Consider the following 15,407-nt stretch of genomic DNA (forward strand, 5'->3'; position numbering starts at 1 on the left):
AAGTGAGGACAGATGACTTAATTTATATGGTTAACATTTTATCCACATCTTTTTTTAATGTACACATGTAAAATTGTAATATAATTTTTTCCTTTCATATTATAACTTGTATTATAAAATCTGTACTCATGTTGCTTTCCCTTCTAGAATATAAGCTGCATGATGACTGGAATTGTGTTTTAATTCTCCTTCGTATCCCTCATATAGCATTAGCAGCTACTCAATAAATACTAATCAAAAAAAAATCCACTCAAAGGAATGTAGGTAGAACACGAAATTAGTCTAGGATCATTGTTTTGAGTTAAAAGGTTCCTTATACGTAATCTACTCCAACCTCTTCATTTTAGAGGTGAGAAAACTAAGCCCCAGAAAGGTTCCATAACTTGCCTAAGGTGACACTGATAGTAAGTGACATAGCCAGGATTTGAACTCAAATCCTGAACTCTTCCTGCCACACCAGAGAGCCTGCTAATAGTACAGCCGTGGGTAATCCATTCTTCCAGCTTAGTAAAAGCAAGTGTTCAGAGCAATCCCTCATATACAGCAGGTAACCCAGTTCTCTTCATCTTCCTCCAGCTTTCCTGAAGACACAATCCACATTTCTCCCCAATTTCAACACTCTCATCACCTAGCATTAAAAAAAAAATTCTCTTTTCAAATGCATTCTTTTTGCATTTTTTTTTGTTTGCAAATTTATTTAAATTTCCCACTTACTTCAAAGGTCATAGAATCAGGAGTTAAAAAAAAAAGTTTAGAAATTTCTAAATCAACTTTTGTTTGGGGGAAGTGCAGGAGATACCAGTCAGAGTTTTCACAAAAGGCACATTGCTCTCATAGTCTGTAGAGAGAATCATAGAGTCATAGAATGTTAGGATTGAAAGAAATCTAAGATTGGGGCACCTAGGTGGTGCAGTGGATAGAGCATCAGCCCTGGAGTCAGAAGGACCTGAGTTCAAATCTAGCCTCACACACTTATTAGCTGTGTGACCCTGGGCAAGTCACTTAACCCCAATTGCCCCCCAGAAAAGAAAAAATAAACCCAAGATTTCACCAGGGAGCTTTAGTGGATTACAAATTCAATATGAGTCCACAGGGTGGCATAGCTCAACACCTCAGAAATGCAATGGATCTATGATCTCTGGGCTCTAGTTGGCGAGCTTTTTCCTGGACTTGCTTGCAGCCACACCTCTGCATCACACCCTGGCCATTCCCAAGCCATGCTGCCTATGATGTAGCCATCCTAGTCATTCTCCTCATCCCTCTCTCACTATATCTTGGACTCTTCTCCCTGAGAACCTGAACTCTGAAACCAGGACTCCACATCACTTTCTGGCCATTTCCAAATCAAATCTCCATGGGTATACCTCTCCTCCTTCTAACTTCTCTTTATGTGTTGTTTTCTCCCAACAAAACATAAACTCCTTGAGGGCAGGGACTGTTTTGCCTGCTTATATTCATGTCCTCAACACTCAGTGCCTAGCACACAGTAAGCATTTGATAAATGCTTTATCATTCATTTACTTTTTCATTCATTCATCTCACCTAGATGGATCTCTCTTCCAGGGCAGATCACAATCTATCAATGTCTTATCATTCTGTGTTATTATTATCTATTTGTTGTTGTTATTCAGTCATTTCAGTTATATCGTACTCTTTGTGACCCCAATTGGGGCTCTCTTGGCAAAGATGCTGGAGCGGTTTGCCATTTCCTTCTCAGCTCATTTTACAGATGAAGAAACTGAGGCAAACTGGTGAAGTAACTTGGCCAGGGTCATATAGCTAGTAAGTGTCTGAGACCAGATTAGAACTCAGGAAGTCTTTCTGACTCCAGGCCTGGCATTCTATGCACTGTGCCACCTAGCTGCCCATTATCATCCATGTACTTCCATAAATCCTCCACAGAGGATCTACACAGTATGCTGACGGCCTTTATCTATGTCTAGAGGACATAGAAACAGGGAAGAGAAGGTCTAGTGGTCTTCTATCTCACCATGTGGAATATAGTTGGTGCCCCTCATATTGTCCAAGTCATATGAAGAAATTTACAGCCCAGTTCCAGGCTGAGTTCTTCTGAGAAGAGGTAAGTGGGAAGCAAGGGGTAAAGGGCACTCTCAGTGTGTTTGATCTTCTTGCATCCTGGCTTTCTCTGATGAGTTCTGTTCAATCATTTTCTTACATACTTCAAAATTATTTTATAGAATGGTCAGATAAATCCACTACTCCACCAACAATATATTTGTGTGTTGAGCCTTTTTCCAAAGGATCACCTCTTAGACTAGGTCATTCAATGCACCCTATTGATTGTCAGGTGTGTTCCCAAAAGAAACACCCTCTCTTGCTTGAAACATCTCCCACTAAAATTCAATTATCAGGTCTCTTAAACATCTCAGAAATCATTAGAGAGAAAGCTTTGAGAATTGTACTCTTGTGCCGGGGAAATGGACAAGCTCCACACAACCGCCTTTTAGTGGTTGTTGCTTGTTGATCTGTGTCTTAATGTGACTTAAGTACCATAACCCACTCTATACACAAAGGACAACAGATAATGAACCTGGATAAAAGAAGAGCAGAAAAAAACCTTGGCCTAAAAGCTTGGTAATTATCTCAGAGAGTAGCTAAGGTATAAGACCAAAAGGAAAGAAAGAAAGAAAGAAAGAAAGAAAGAAAGAAAGAAAGAAAGAAAGAAGAAAGAAAGAAAGAAAGAAAGGAAGAAAGAAGGAAGGAAGGAAGGAAGGAAGGAAGGAAGGAAGGAAGGAAGGAAGGAAGGAAGGAAGGAAGGAAGGAAGGAAGGAAGGAAGGAAGGAAGAAATATTTACAATGAAAGTTTTTCAACATCTCTCCTAAAGGCCTATATGGGTATGCTCAAAATATGACTCACACTTATAATTGTTTTAAGATGAGTTCCAGTAGATGCCTTCAATAGAGGCTTATGACTTATGAGAGCATTTCTAGAGTCAATGTAGGGTCATAGACACCTGGAATTTCTGGATTACTAAAATAATGGAATATCCTGACCAGAAACTAAAATCTCTAGTACCAATTGAGCATGAATTCACTTCCTTTAACAACCCATCAGTAGTGCTTTCATAAGCAAGGGCTCATAAGCAAGAGAAAATATCTATATATGTTTGATTTGGTCTATGAATTTCTCACTTAGTCAATTAGCTGCCCAGATGGACAAAGTCTAGGAACAAAATGCTCTGTACAGTTTATGTTATATATGATTCATCCTGCAATGTGGGCATGAGATCTGGATCTTATGGTTCACTTCAAATTCAGATTTGAGACATCTTACCTAGGTAGGAAACCTTTCTGACCTATCATAAGTCAGAAAGTTCCTTGAGTGAGTCAGAAAGAATGTATTGAGTACTTACTATGTATCAGGCACTGTATTAAAGACTGGAGATATAAAGAAAGTAAAAAATAATAATAATACCAACTCTGTCCTCAAGGAGCTTCCATTCTAATGGGGGAGACAATATGCATAAAATTGTACATACAAGATATAGGTGTAGAATATAGATGGAAGGTAATCTGAGAGAGCAAACATTGAGGATGGGGGGAAAAGTACTGAGAACAGCCTTTTGTAGAGAAGGTGGGTTAAGCTGACTCTTGAAGGAAGCCAGAAGGACAAAATGAGGACGAAGAGCACTCCAAGCACAAGGAACAATCAGGGCAAAAGCTTGGAAATCAGCAGATGGCATATCACATACAAGAGACAGCAAGCACACCACTGTAACTGAATCAAAGAGTAAAGTGTAAGAAGATTGGAAAGGTGGTAAGGGCCAGGTTGTGAAGGTCTTTAAATTCCTAGAGGTGGGAGGGAGCCACTTTTTAAATTGAGGGAGAGGGGTGACATGGACAGAACTTTGCTTTAGGAAAATCACTTTGGCAGCTGAGAGAAGGAGTTAGCAGAGTCTTCCAAGACTCTAGTCTTGCAGTAGTCAAAGAATGAGGTGATGAGGACCTACACCAGGGTAGCAGTTGTGTGAATCTTGACAAAAGAATATATACAACGACTGTAGTGAAGGTAGAAATGACAATACTTTGCAACAGATAATGAGTTAGGTGGAGGGAATGAGAATGAGGAGTCCAGATACAAGCCCATATGACTGAGAAGATGGTGGCATCCTTGAATAGGGAACCTCAGAAAAAGGGAGAGTTTGAGGGGAAAGATTGATTCTACTTTGGACATTCTACTAGGGTAGATAAATGTAAATAAATAGACACACACAAAATACATACAGAGTAAAGGAAAAGTGCAACGTCCTTGAGGTTTTTTTTTTAACTTTCTCTGTATCTCTAACACTTATTTAGCCCAGTGCTTGGCATACAATGGGTACTTAATAAATGATTTTTGACTGACTGGGTAACATAAGAGTCATCCCAAGATTATCCTTCCTCCCCTTCCCTCCAAGCTAAAACTTATCTCCCTCTTCAAGTTGCTCATGGCAGTTCGTTCGCCTAGACAATTCTTCTCACCACTCTCACCAATAGTTACTTGTAAATATGTCCTTTCTCCATTTGAATATAAGCACCTTGAGAACAGTCTGTATCCTATCTTTGCGGCTCCAGCACTAAGCAGAGTGCCTTGTCCATAGTAGACACTTAACAAATGTTGTTGCATTGTTAAGTAGAAAAATGAAACTGAGCTTTATGTAATTATAAGGATCAAGGCTGGCCAAAAGTAGAAAGGAGAAAATGCACCTCCTCTCTCTGTTTTACAAAGGTGATGACTATGGTTGTAACTCATTGCCTACACTGGTTAGACTGGTAATTGGTTGGTTAGTTTCAATAAACTGCTTCTCTCTCTCTCTCTTCTCTCTCTCTCTCTCTCTCTCTCTCTCTCTCTCTCTCTCTGTCTTTCTCTCTCTCTCTCTCTCTCTCTCTCCTCTCTCTCTCTCTCTCTCTTTTCTCTCTCTCTCTCTCTCTCTCCCTCTCTGTCTCTCTCTCTGTCTCTCTCTCTCTCTCTCTCTCTCTGTCTCTCTCTGTTTCTGTGTCTCTCTGTATCTCTCTCTGTCTCTGTCTCTCTCTGTCTCTCATCTTTTGTTACAAGAAATGACTCTAGGGAGAAAAAGGCAAAGGTACATATATGTAGGGAAATCAAGATGATATAAAAAACAAAAGATAAAAAGTTTTTAAAAAATATGTTTGACTTTAAAGCTATGTGACTTTGAGCAAGTTACTTCCCCTTTCTGGGTCTCAGTTTCCTCATTTCTAAAATGAGGAGATTGGACCAACTAAAGGGTTCTTCAGCTTTTTGTGTCATGGACCCCTTCAGTAAGCTGATGAAGCCTATTGACCATCCTCGAAATAACATTTTTAAATGTGTAAAATAAAATATGTAAGATTACAAAAGAAATCAATTAAATTTAAATACAGTTATCAATTAAAAAAAAAAGTTTAAATCCCAGGTTAAGAACCCCTGGACTAGCTAATCCTTTCTCATTCTAGAATCCTCATCCTATAACTAGAGCAGGCCTCCCAGTCCCAAGGTTAAGCCTATCCCCTGAGGAAGAGCAGACTCTTCTTGTGGATTGATTAAGAGCCTTCCCTGCTGCCCATGACTTTTTGGTTGACCTTGGCAGAACATGACAGGCTCAGATGTGAGGCTTTTCTGCTTCTTCTCTCAGAGGTACGTGAGTATAATGTTACACATCCAGGCAATGAATCTTCACCCACCTTTCCCAATTAAGAAACATGACAAAAGCCTTTTCTCAAAGCAATCTGCTGTTCATTTCAGTTTAAATGAAAGGGTGGGTGGGGGGGGAGAATTTTAACTGGCTGGTAGGCAGGCTGAAAGAGGATTTTTTTCCCTAATTAACTGACTGCCTGAGAGCTTCTTCCAATGAAACCATTGTTACCTAGGAATTCATATTTATGGAAATTATAAATTAATTAAAACCCTAAATCATCAGCAAGACATTTTATTCCTCTCTGCTGGGATTAATGAGGTGCATTTTTAGGGAATCAAAATCTCAGATGTAAACATCCATAATCCTTTCCTGCTTTACTATCCATGTTTCTGTAGAGGGCAGCACTGTTCCTCCAGGCACCCAGGTTCACATCATCAGTGCTTTAATGGTCTCTTCACTCTCTCTTGCTCCTCTAACCAATCAGTTGCCATGTCTTATCACTTCTACCTCATAACATCTCTCCCAACTGTATTCTTCTCCCTAAAAACTTTGCCACCACCCAGTTCAGGTCTTCATTTCCTCTCATCTAGACTATTGCAATAACCTTCTAATTAGTCTCCCAGCCATAAGTCTTTCCCCATTCCAATCTAACCTGCATGCAGTTGCCAAAGTGGTTGCCCCACAGCATAGGTTCAACTATATCATTCCCCTAATCAATAAACTCCAATGGCTCCTTATTATCTCTAGAATAAAATATAAATTCTTCTGTTTGCTTCTTAAAGCTCTCCACAAGCTGATCCCAACCTACCTTTCCAATTTTATTATGTATAATTCCCCTTTCCACATGCTACAGTCCTGTCAAAATGGCCTTCTTGCTACACCTGGAACACAACACTTCATCTCTCATCTCCACACCTTTGTACAGGCCACTCCCATGCCTATAATAAATTACCTTCTCATCTCCACATCTTAGAATCCCACATTTCCTTCAAAACTCAGTTTTTCCCATTCTATGCAACCACTAGTGTCCTCCCTCAGAAATTACCTTGTATTTCCTTGTATATATTTTGAATGTATTTAAATATAACACCTTGTCTCTTCCAATAGAATGTAAGACCCTTGAAGACAAATTGTTTCATTTTTATCCTTGTATCCCTAGCACCTAGGGCAGTGCCTGGCACATAACAGGAGCTCAATAAATGGTTGCTTATTGATTGATTTCATAGCATCATAGCCTCAGGACTGGAATGGAACTTAGAGATCATCTAGTCCAATTCTGTCATTTTGTAGATGAGGAAACTGAAACCCAGAGAGGGGAAGTTCTTGACTTACACACCACACAGGGAGTAAGTAGAGACAGCATTTGAACCATTGATCTGATTCTAATTCCAGCCCGCCTTCAGATGCAATAGCACCAGAAAACAGCAAACACTACCTTGCCTCCATATACACAGGTGACACACGCGGCTCATACAAGTGATGATGATTTGAGAGGCAGAATGATGTGGAAGAAGGAGCAATGGGTTTAGAGTAAGAAGACCTTGCTTTGAGTTCCAGCTCTGCAGTTTTCTATCTGTTTGACTTCAGTCAAGTCACAGACTTTCTGGGCTTCAGTTTCCTCATCTGCTAAATGAAGGGTCGATGACTTTTAAGGTCTCTTCAAGCTCTAAACCTGTAACTACTAATCCTGAGTGGAAGATCAGGATGAGAGAGAGACCCACAGGAAAACTTGACAAATGCAAATATGTGTGTGTGTGTACACACACACACACACACACACACACACATATATATACATAAATACATATATGTATATATACAAAATATACATATATATAATACATGAATTGTTACCTGGAAGTTCCAGTGACAAGGCAGAGTTCAAAAAACTAACCATGTGTGGCTAAAAATGTTTCTAAAATGCATTCTTCTTTACATAATGGAGGGAAATTGCCCTGAGCTATCTGTAGTTGAAATTAAAAGATTAATGCAATCCATGTGCCAATTCATGAATCACAATCCTCATTTAGAAAAATACCAACTGCATTATTTAACAAAGTAATGCCCTAATTATGTGGTGTGCCTAATTTAACCACAAAGTCCTAGTGAGGCCCAATTGTTTATTTTTCTCATTCTATTTGATGAATTTGACACTAAAGACAAATCATGAAGTCATATAAAATGAAGACTCTCTGATCCACAAATTTCAGAATGAAGGATCTCAGAGCTTGGCAGGAACCACTACAGAGATCATCTTCCAGCCCATCCCATCAGATACTGAAGATGCTAAGGGATCAAAAGAAAAGTAAGAGTCAGCCATACACCCTAGATTGAGAAGAGGAAAGGAGCAAATATTTACTATCCTCTCTGCACTCCTGCCACCATTTGTGAATATTAGTAAACAGCTTTGGGCCTGGTGTTTGGTCATTAGAGGTTAAGAAACTACAATAGGAATGGTTGCTAAATATAAATAAGCCCTATAAACTAGGCACCTCCACTTCTCTCACTTTCTTCTAAACTCTCTTCATCTAGCTTCAGATATCATCCAGCTGAAAGAACTCTCTTCAAAACTACCAATAATCTCTTAATTGTCAAGTCTAATGGACTTTTCTCAGTCCTCATCCTTCTTGACCTCTGTGCAACCTTTGACCCTATTTATCATCTTCTCCCAGGTTCTCTCCTGTCTAGGCTTTTGTGACTCTGCCCTCTCCTGTTTCTCCTCCTACCTATCTAACTGCTCCTACCGAATCCCATTTGACTATGATATTGGAAGCTAGATTGCAGAGAGTTTAGAGAGATGCAAATGAGATGGAAAAAAAGTAGAGACACTTTCCCTTGGCACCTTTTCACTGGCTGTCCTCCTTCACCACCCCTATGCCTGGAATATTCCTCCTCACCTCTACCTCCTGGTTCATTCCCTCAGGAGGCTGCTTAAATACCAACTCCTGAAAAAGACCTTTCCCATATTCCCCATTGCTGGTACTTCCTTCATCTGAAATTATCTCCTATTTATTCTGTATATATTTTGTATTTGTATAACTGCATTAAGTCCATTGGCATGTTAATTTCTTGAGGGCAGAGACAGGAGTCTTGCCTTTCTTTGTGAAGGCAGAAGCAATAGGGAGCTAAAATATGGAATGAATGTGCAATAGCTCCCCAATGGGTCTCCCTACCTCAGGTTCTCTCTTCTCCATTCCAACCACCATACAACTGCCAAGGTGATATTTCTAGAATACATCAGGCCATGTCCCCTTTACTATGGATGTAAGCCCCTTTAGAGAGGTATTATCATTTACACCTTTGTATCCCCAGCACCTAGCATACTGTCTGGCACATATATAGAAGGTACATTGGAAATGTTGGTTGATTGACAGTAATAGAATAGGGTGGAGAGAGGGTTAGAATCACCAAGGCAACTCATTCCACTTTTAGACAGCTCTAAATGTTATGGGTTTCTTTTTTAATATTGAGCTGATAACCGCCATCCTTTTACTTCTTTTTTTTCTTTTTTGTTTTTTTTTCATCATTTTACTTCTAAAACTTGCTCCTAGTTCTGCCTTCTAGGGAGGTCAAGCAAAGCAAATTTGATCCATCTTTCACAGTTAACATGCCTTTCTAAGTCTTCTCTTCTCCAGGCTAAACATCCCTACCTCCTCCAACTAGTCCTCATCTAGTAGTTTGCCAGGCTTCTCTCCATCCTAATAAACCTCCTCTGGAATAGCTTCAGTTAACAGTATCCTTTCTAAAATGAACCAAATACACTGCTCTAGATATGGTCTGACTGAGGCAAAGACCACCATGACAATGAGCTTCCTTGCTCTGGATACTCTGCTTCTCTTAATGTTATCTAAGATTGCTGCGTTTAATTTACCATTAGCTTTCATGCTTGCCATATTCTTCTGTTTATTTACATGGAACTTGCAGTCCAATTGTTCTCAGTAAATTTGTCACTAATGGGGAATGAGGATAAAGAATTTTTTCGTGTAACAACTGGGAGGTGATGGACAGGCAGAAAAATTCACAAAAGATGCCACGCAGGCTGGAATTTGTAAAAAGGAAAAAAAATACCCAACGTGGCTCTTCCTGCTGCTGCTCCTCCTCTTCTTCCCTCTCTCCTCCTCTCCTCAGTGCCACTGAATGAGGATCCGATGCTTCGGTCTTTACTGTTACAGGGAACCAGGGCTTCTGGAGTAACTATGAAGGATGAAGTAATCAAAACTTTTAATGACATGAAAGCAAGGAAATCTTCTACACAAGATCAAAAAAAAGAAAGAAAGCAGTTCTCTTGTGTTTAAGTGATGACAGAAAACAAATAATTGCAGAGGAAGCAAAGCAGATCTTAGTGGGTGACATTGGTGATGCTATAGAAGACCCCTACACATTGTTTGTGAAGTTGCTACCTCTGAATGATTGCCAGTATGCTTTGTATGATGCCACATACAAGACAAAAGAGTCTAAGAAAGAAGACCTAGTTTTTATATTCTGGGCTTCTGAATGTGCACCTTTAAAAAGTAAAAGATTTATGCTAGTTCTAAAGATGCATTACAAAGAAATTTACAGGTATTAAACACAAGTGGCTGGTAAATGTCTTGGAAGATATTATGGATCATTCAATGCTTGGACAGAAATTGAGAGACAAACTTGAAGGAAGACCTTTATAAAATGCCAGGAAAGTGCCATCTGGAAGTGGCTTCCATTTCTGCAACTCCATCAGTTGAAATACTGTTAGATTTTGTCCTTTACCATACCTTCCCTGGAAAAAAAAAATGTCAGTAATTTAAGCAGCCTACCAGTGGTTGCCATTAGACTGTTTCATCTTGGTAGTTATATGTTGAACCCAAAGAATGCCTTCACATCACATTTTAGCCAAAACAAATGGTATTATGTGCATCCCTTGTAGAACTACGGTGAATATGATAGTCAATATGAATATCTCAGAAAACTGCAGAAGTTAGCTAATTGAATTCCTTGAAAATATTGGTCACTGGTCAGATGCTAAGGGTCATTCAGTATTCCTTAGAACTGCACTTGATTGAAGTTCCTGAAGTTCTTGTGCTTTGTACACCTGACCTGCCTTTAAAACACCTACTATGACATAGCAGTATATATAATATATATATATATATACACATATGTGTGTGTGCATGCGTATATGTATATGTGTATGTATGTGTATATGTGTATGTATAAGTATATATACACATATATACACACACCTAAATATACATATATATTTATGTGTGTAACTATGCATTGAAAACACTTTTATATAATAAGGTTGTCTCCCTCAAAAAGGAATGCCAATTAAGTTGTCATAACTGTCATCAAATTATTGTAGTACCTCAGTATTCATTCCTGTTATCTACATATCTTCCTAAATGAAGTACTTGTTGATGCCTTTTTGTTTTCCATTGAATGTACATTACAGAACAGGAGTAGGAGTTAAGTGTTTACCATGTGAGCCTTGCAGCACTAAAGATATTTTGAACAATGTGGTGATAATGGCAATTTCTGTGTGAACAGAGTCTTAAACAGAAAATTGTTTGTAAGATCAAACTTCCCACCCCACACTGCAATAAAACCTGTGGCTTATTACAAAAAAAGAAAAAATAAATGATCCATCTTGTACTCGTTCACTATTTGAGACAAAGAAGTTCCATTCTTTTTCTCATATGCATTCTGTATTTGAGCTTAATTAGGAAGGCACACATATTAAATGCCAGGGTTCTGGCAATTACTCAAGAAAGGTTCAGAATGATTAAGAAGGCTCCTGCTTCTGAAATTTCTCAGGTCAAACAAATTAATGTCAAGGCAAAGCTAAGGACATTCTGGAGCAAGGGCCTACATAGCTGCAGATTGTATTTGTCCAGTCAATATAGAAATACAACAAAGTCTCAAAAGAGTCACAGGCTCATTTAGCTGTGTCCATGATTATGGTGTAGCAGAATCAAATAGAATCAACTGATCAACAAACATTTATTAAGAACCTCCTACATGCACAGTCATTGTGCTAAGCACTGGGGATACAAAGACATAAAAAAAAAGGAAGAAAGGAAGAAAGAAAGAAACAGCCCTGCCCTCTAGGAGCTTTTAACAGAGGAGACACTATGTACATATATGTTAAGTATATACATAATATACTGAGACTTCATCCAGCAATGGCTTTCTGCAATTTTGTAATATTTAATGAAATTTTCTTTAAAGGGATACAGCACTCTCCTAGGCTGCTAAGTGGCACCATAGTGCAAAGAGTGCCTGGCCTGGAGTCAGGAAGCCTCATTTTAGTGAACTCAAATCTGCTCTCAGACACTTACTAGCTGTGTGAACCTGGGCAAGTCACTTAACCCTGTTTGCCTCAGTTTCCTCATCTGTAAAATGAGCTGGAGAGGGAAATGGCAAACCCCTACAGTATTTTTGTCAAGAAAACCCTAAGATCTGGACACAACTGAAAACGACTGAACAACAAATAAGTACATTCTCCAAGTGAAAGTGACAACTTTTGTTTTAGCAAGCAAGCAAGAACAATATTCTTAGTTATTGCAGAAGCCCGTTGGAGTTCCTTACAAAAAGGACAGTATTACTAGTTTACCAAGCCATACACACACACACACACACACACCCTCCACCATCTGCCACCATTCATTTTGAACCTAAATTTTCTCTTCACCAGAATGATAGCAGAGCAAGGTTTTACTAGCCTCATACCCTCTAATCCATCCTCCTCAGCCTTGCATTTATTAGGCTGTTCATTGAAAGTCAGAGGGAAATAAAATAAAGAGACAATTTTAATTTCCTGGACAGGAAGGCAGAGTTCAACCTGTGGACAAATTAAGATGCAGAGATACCTCATCTCGACTGAAGCTACAAAATGAATTAGATGTATTGTAAGGTATTTTTAAAAGCATAAATCATTATTATTTATTCAATCAATATGTACTGAACATCTAATGTGTGTGAGACCTTTTGACTGGGTTCTGTGGGGGACACAAAATAGAATGAGACATAGTCCTTGAAGTTAAGAAGCTTATAATCTAAAAGGAGGTATGAGATCCATAAAAATAACACATTCCTCTTTGTGCACCACCTTCCACCTCTTTCTCTGAGAACTGTAATTATATCCCCTCAACCACTGCCTCTGGAAAAGGCATGTTGTTGGACTGCTCATTGTCCTACCCACCACTTCTGTGACCCCTCAGATCCTAATTCCCTTCCCTGGCCACTCCTCCCCTTATGTGTTGTCTTCCCCATTAGAATGTAAGCTTCTTGAGGGCAGAAACTGTTTCCTTTTTGTATTTATGTCCTTCAGCACAATGCTTGGCACATGGTGCTGAAAAATATCTTTCATTCATTTGTTCATTCAATCCATTCCATTTTAAAAGCCCAACTCAAATTCTGTTAGCTCCATAAAGCCTTCACTAATCACCCCAAATAGTCTTGGTTATGACCTTGGACTTCAAGGAGAACTTTGTTTATACAACTTTAATGCATTCTAGGTATCTGTGCTTTATATACCTTCTAGACTGTATGATCAATAATAGCAGGGTTTATATCTTATACAAAGTTTGTCCCTTAGCAGTTACCTACTGTAGTATTGTATGTGCAGAAGGTGCTAAATAAGTCTATTTTTATTTATTTTATTTTTAATTTATGGAGTAAAACATTCATTTCTATAGAATAATATAATTTTTAAAAGATGATTGCACATGAAACTGAAAATCTATTACATACAATTTGCTATTCTGTTTAAATATATTATGAAGTTATCATGTAATTTTTTTCCTTTTTTCCTCTCCCTGTCCTTCCCTAGAAATGGCTACCAAACAAATATGCATATATATGTAAAATTGTTCTATACATACTTCTACTTATCAGTCCTTTCTCTGGATGCAGATAGTGTCTTCTTTCATAGGTCCTTTGTTAAATAAGGGTCTATTAAAATGAATGTGTAAAGGTGAAGATTGATTGAGCCAATCAATCAAATCCCCCTCCACTTATAGTAACCAATAATGCTATGCCCAGATATTTTTATCAAAGGTATGTCTCCATTGTTGTACCAAATCAGAGGTATGAATTAGTGTGAGGAAAGCCTAAACATCTCTAGTGTTTACACCTCTAGTGTTAATCCATCACTCAAAGTCATTAGACTAAATAGAAAAGTCCTTGATCATTTTAGAAATCCTTAAAAGTCATTGGATGGGAGGGCAGATTGGGGGAGGGCTAATCAGAAGCAAACACTTCTGAGGTGGGACAGGGTCAAAACAGAGAATAGAATAAATGGGGGGCAGGATAGAATTAAGGAAAATAGAGTTAGTTTTTTTGCAATGTGACTACTATGGAAGTGTTTTGCATAACTACACATGTATACCTGTATCTTGCTTGCCTTTTCAATGAGGGTGGGTGGGGAGGGAGGAAGGGAGAAAATTTGGAACCCAAAGTTTTAAACACACATGTTAAAAAAAAATTGTTTTCACATGCAACTGGGAAATAAGAAATACAGGAAATGGGATATAGAAATCTATCCTGCCCTACAGGAAAATAGAAGGGGAAGGGGATAAGAGAAGGGGGGGTAGAGATAGAAAGGAGGGCAGGTTAGGGGAAATGGTATTCAGAATACATGCTATCTTGGAGTGGGGGGAGGGACGAGAAGGGGAGAAAATTTGGAACTCAAAATCTTTTGGAAGTGAATGTTGAAAACTAAAAATAAATAAATTTTTAAAAATAAAATAAAGAAATTATGAGTATTAAGAATTTTTTTAAAGTCATTGGATGAACAAAAGGCTACTAATGTCTCCCTCTCAAAATTGCCTTGTATTTTTTAAATAGAAGTATTCATGTATTTGTTGCCTCCCCAACAGAATGTAAGCTCCCTTGTGTGGTGTCCAACCTATTTTTCTTTTCAGTCATTTCAGTTGTATCCAACTCTTCATGACCCTATTGGGGGGGGGGGTTGTTTCTTGGAAGAGATACTGGTGTGGTTTGCCATTTCCTTCTCCAACTCATTTTACAGATGAGGAACTGAAACAAGCAGGATTAAGTGACTTGCCCAGGGTCACACAGCTAATAAGTGTTTGAGGCCAAATTTTAATTTCTTTCTGATTCCAAACCCAGTGCTCTATCAATTACACCATCTAGCTGCCCAAGGGGCTTAATGAGGAAGTCCTACCATATCACGCACACTCATTCAACAAACTCCTACCATGTCTCACACATACCCATTCAATAAACTCCAGTGACTCCCTATTGCTTCCAGGATCAAATACAAATCCTCTGGTATTCAAAGCCTTTCATAACCAACCCTGCCCTACTCCCAACTCCTTTTCAGTCTTCTTATGCCTTATTCCCTGGTACTTTTCAATCCAGTGACATTGGCCTCCTGGCTTTTCCATAAATGAGACACTTGATTTCTCTCCTCTGGACATTCTTGTTGACCATCCCCCATACCTGGAATGCTCTCCCTCTTCCACACTGACTACTGACCTCTCTGGCTTCCTTTAAGTCCCTTTAAAATTCCATCTTTGAGGGCAGTTAGGTGGCAAAGTGGATAGAGCACTAGCCCTAGAGTCAAGAGGATTTGAGTTCTAATTTGGCCTCAGATATTTGATACTTACTGGCTGTGTGACCCTGGGCAAGTCACTTAACCCCATTGCCTAGCAAAAAAATAAATAGATATAAAAAAATAAAATTCTATTTTCTACAGGAAGCCTTCCCGAACCCTTCTTAATTCCAGTGCTTTCCCTCAGTTAATTATTTCTCATTCTGTACGTATTTGTT

At 38.7% G+C, this 15,407-nt stretch overlaps 1 pseudogene; it reads right to left on the bottom strand.

Annotated features, from left to right (window-relative positions):
* Positions 1–15,407, bottom strand: part of LOC110205126 (centrosomal protein of 68 kDa-like) — a 98,521-nt pseudogene that overhangs the window by 19,239 nt on the left and 63,875 nt on the right.

Source organism: Phascolarctos cinereus, unplaced genomic scaffold (genome assembly GCF_003287225.1).
Source record: "Phascolarctos cinereus isolate Bilbo 61053 unplaced genomic scaffold, phaCin_HiC Scaffold_2;HRSCAF=192, whole genome shotgun sequence".
Taxonomy (NCBI): Eukaryota; Metazoa; Chordata; class Mammalia; order Diprotodontia; family Phascolarctidae; genus Phascolarctos; species Phascolarctos cinereus.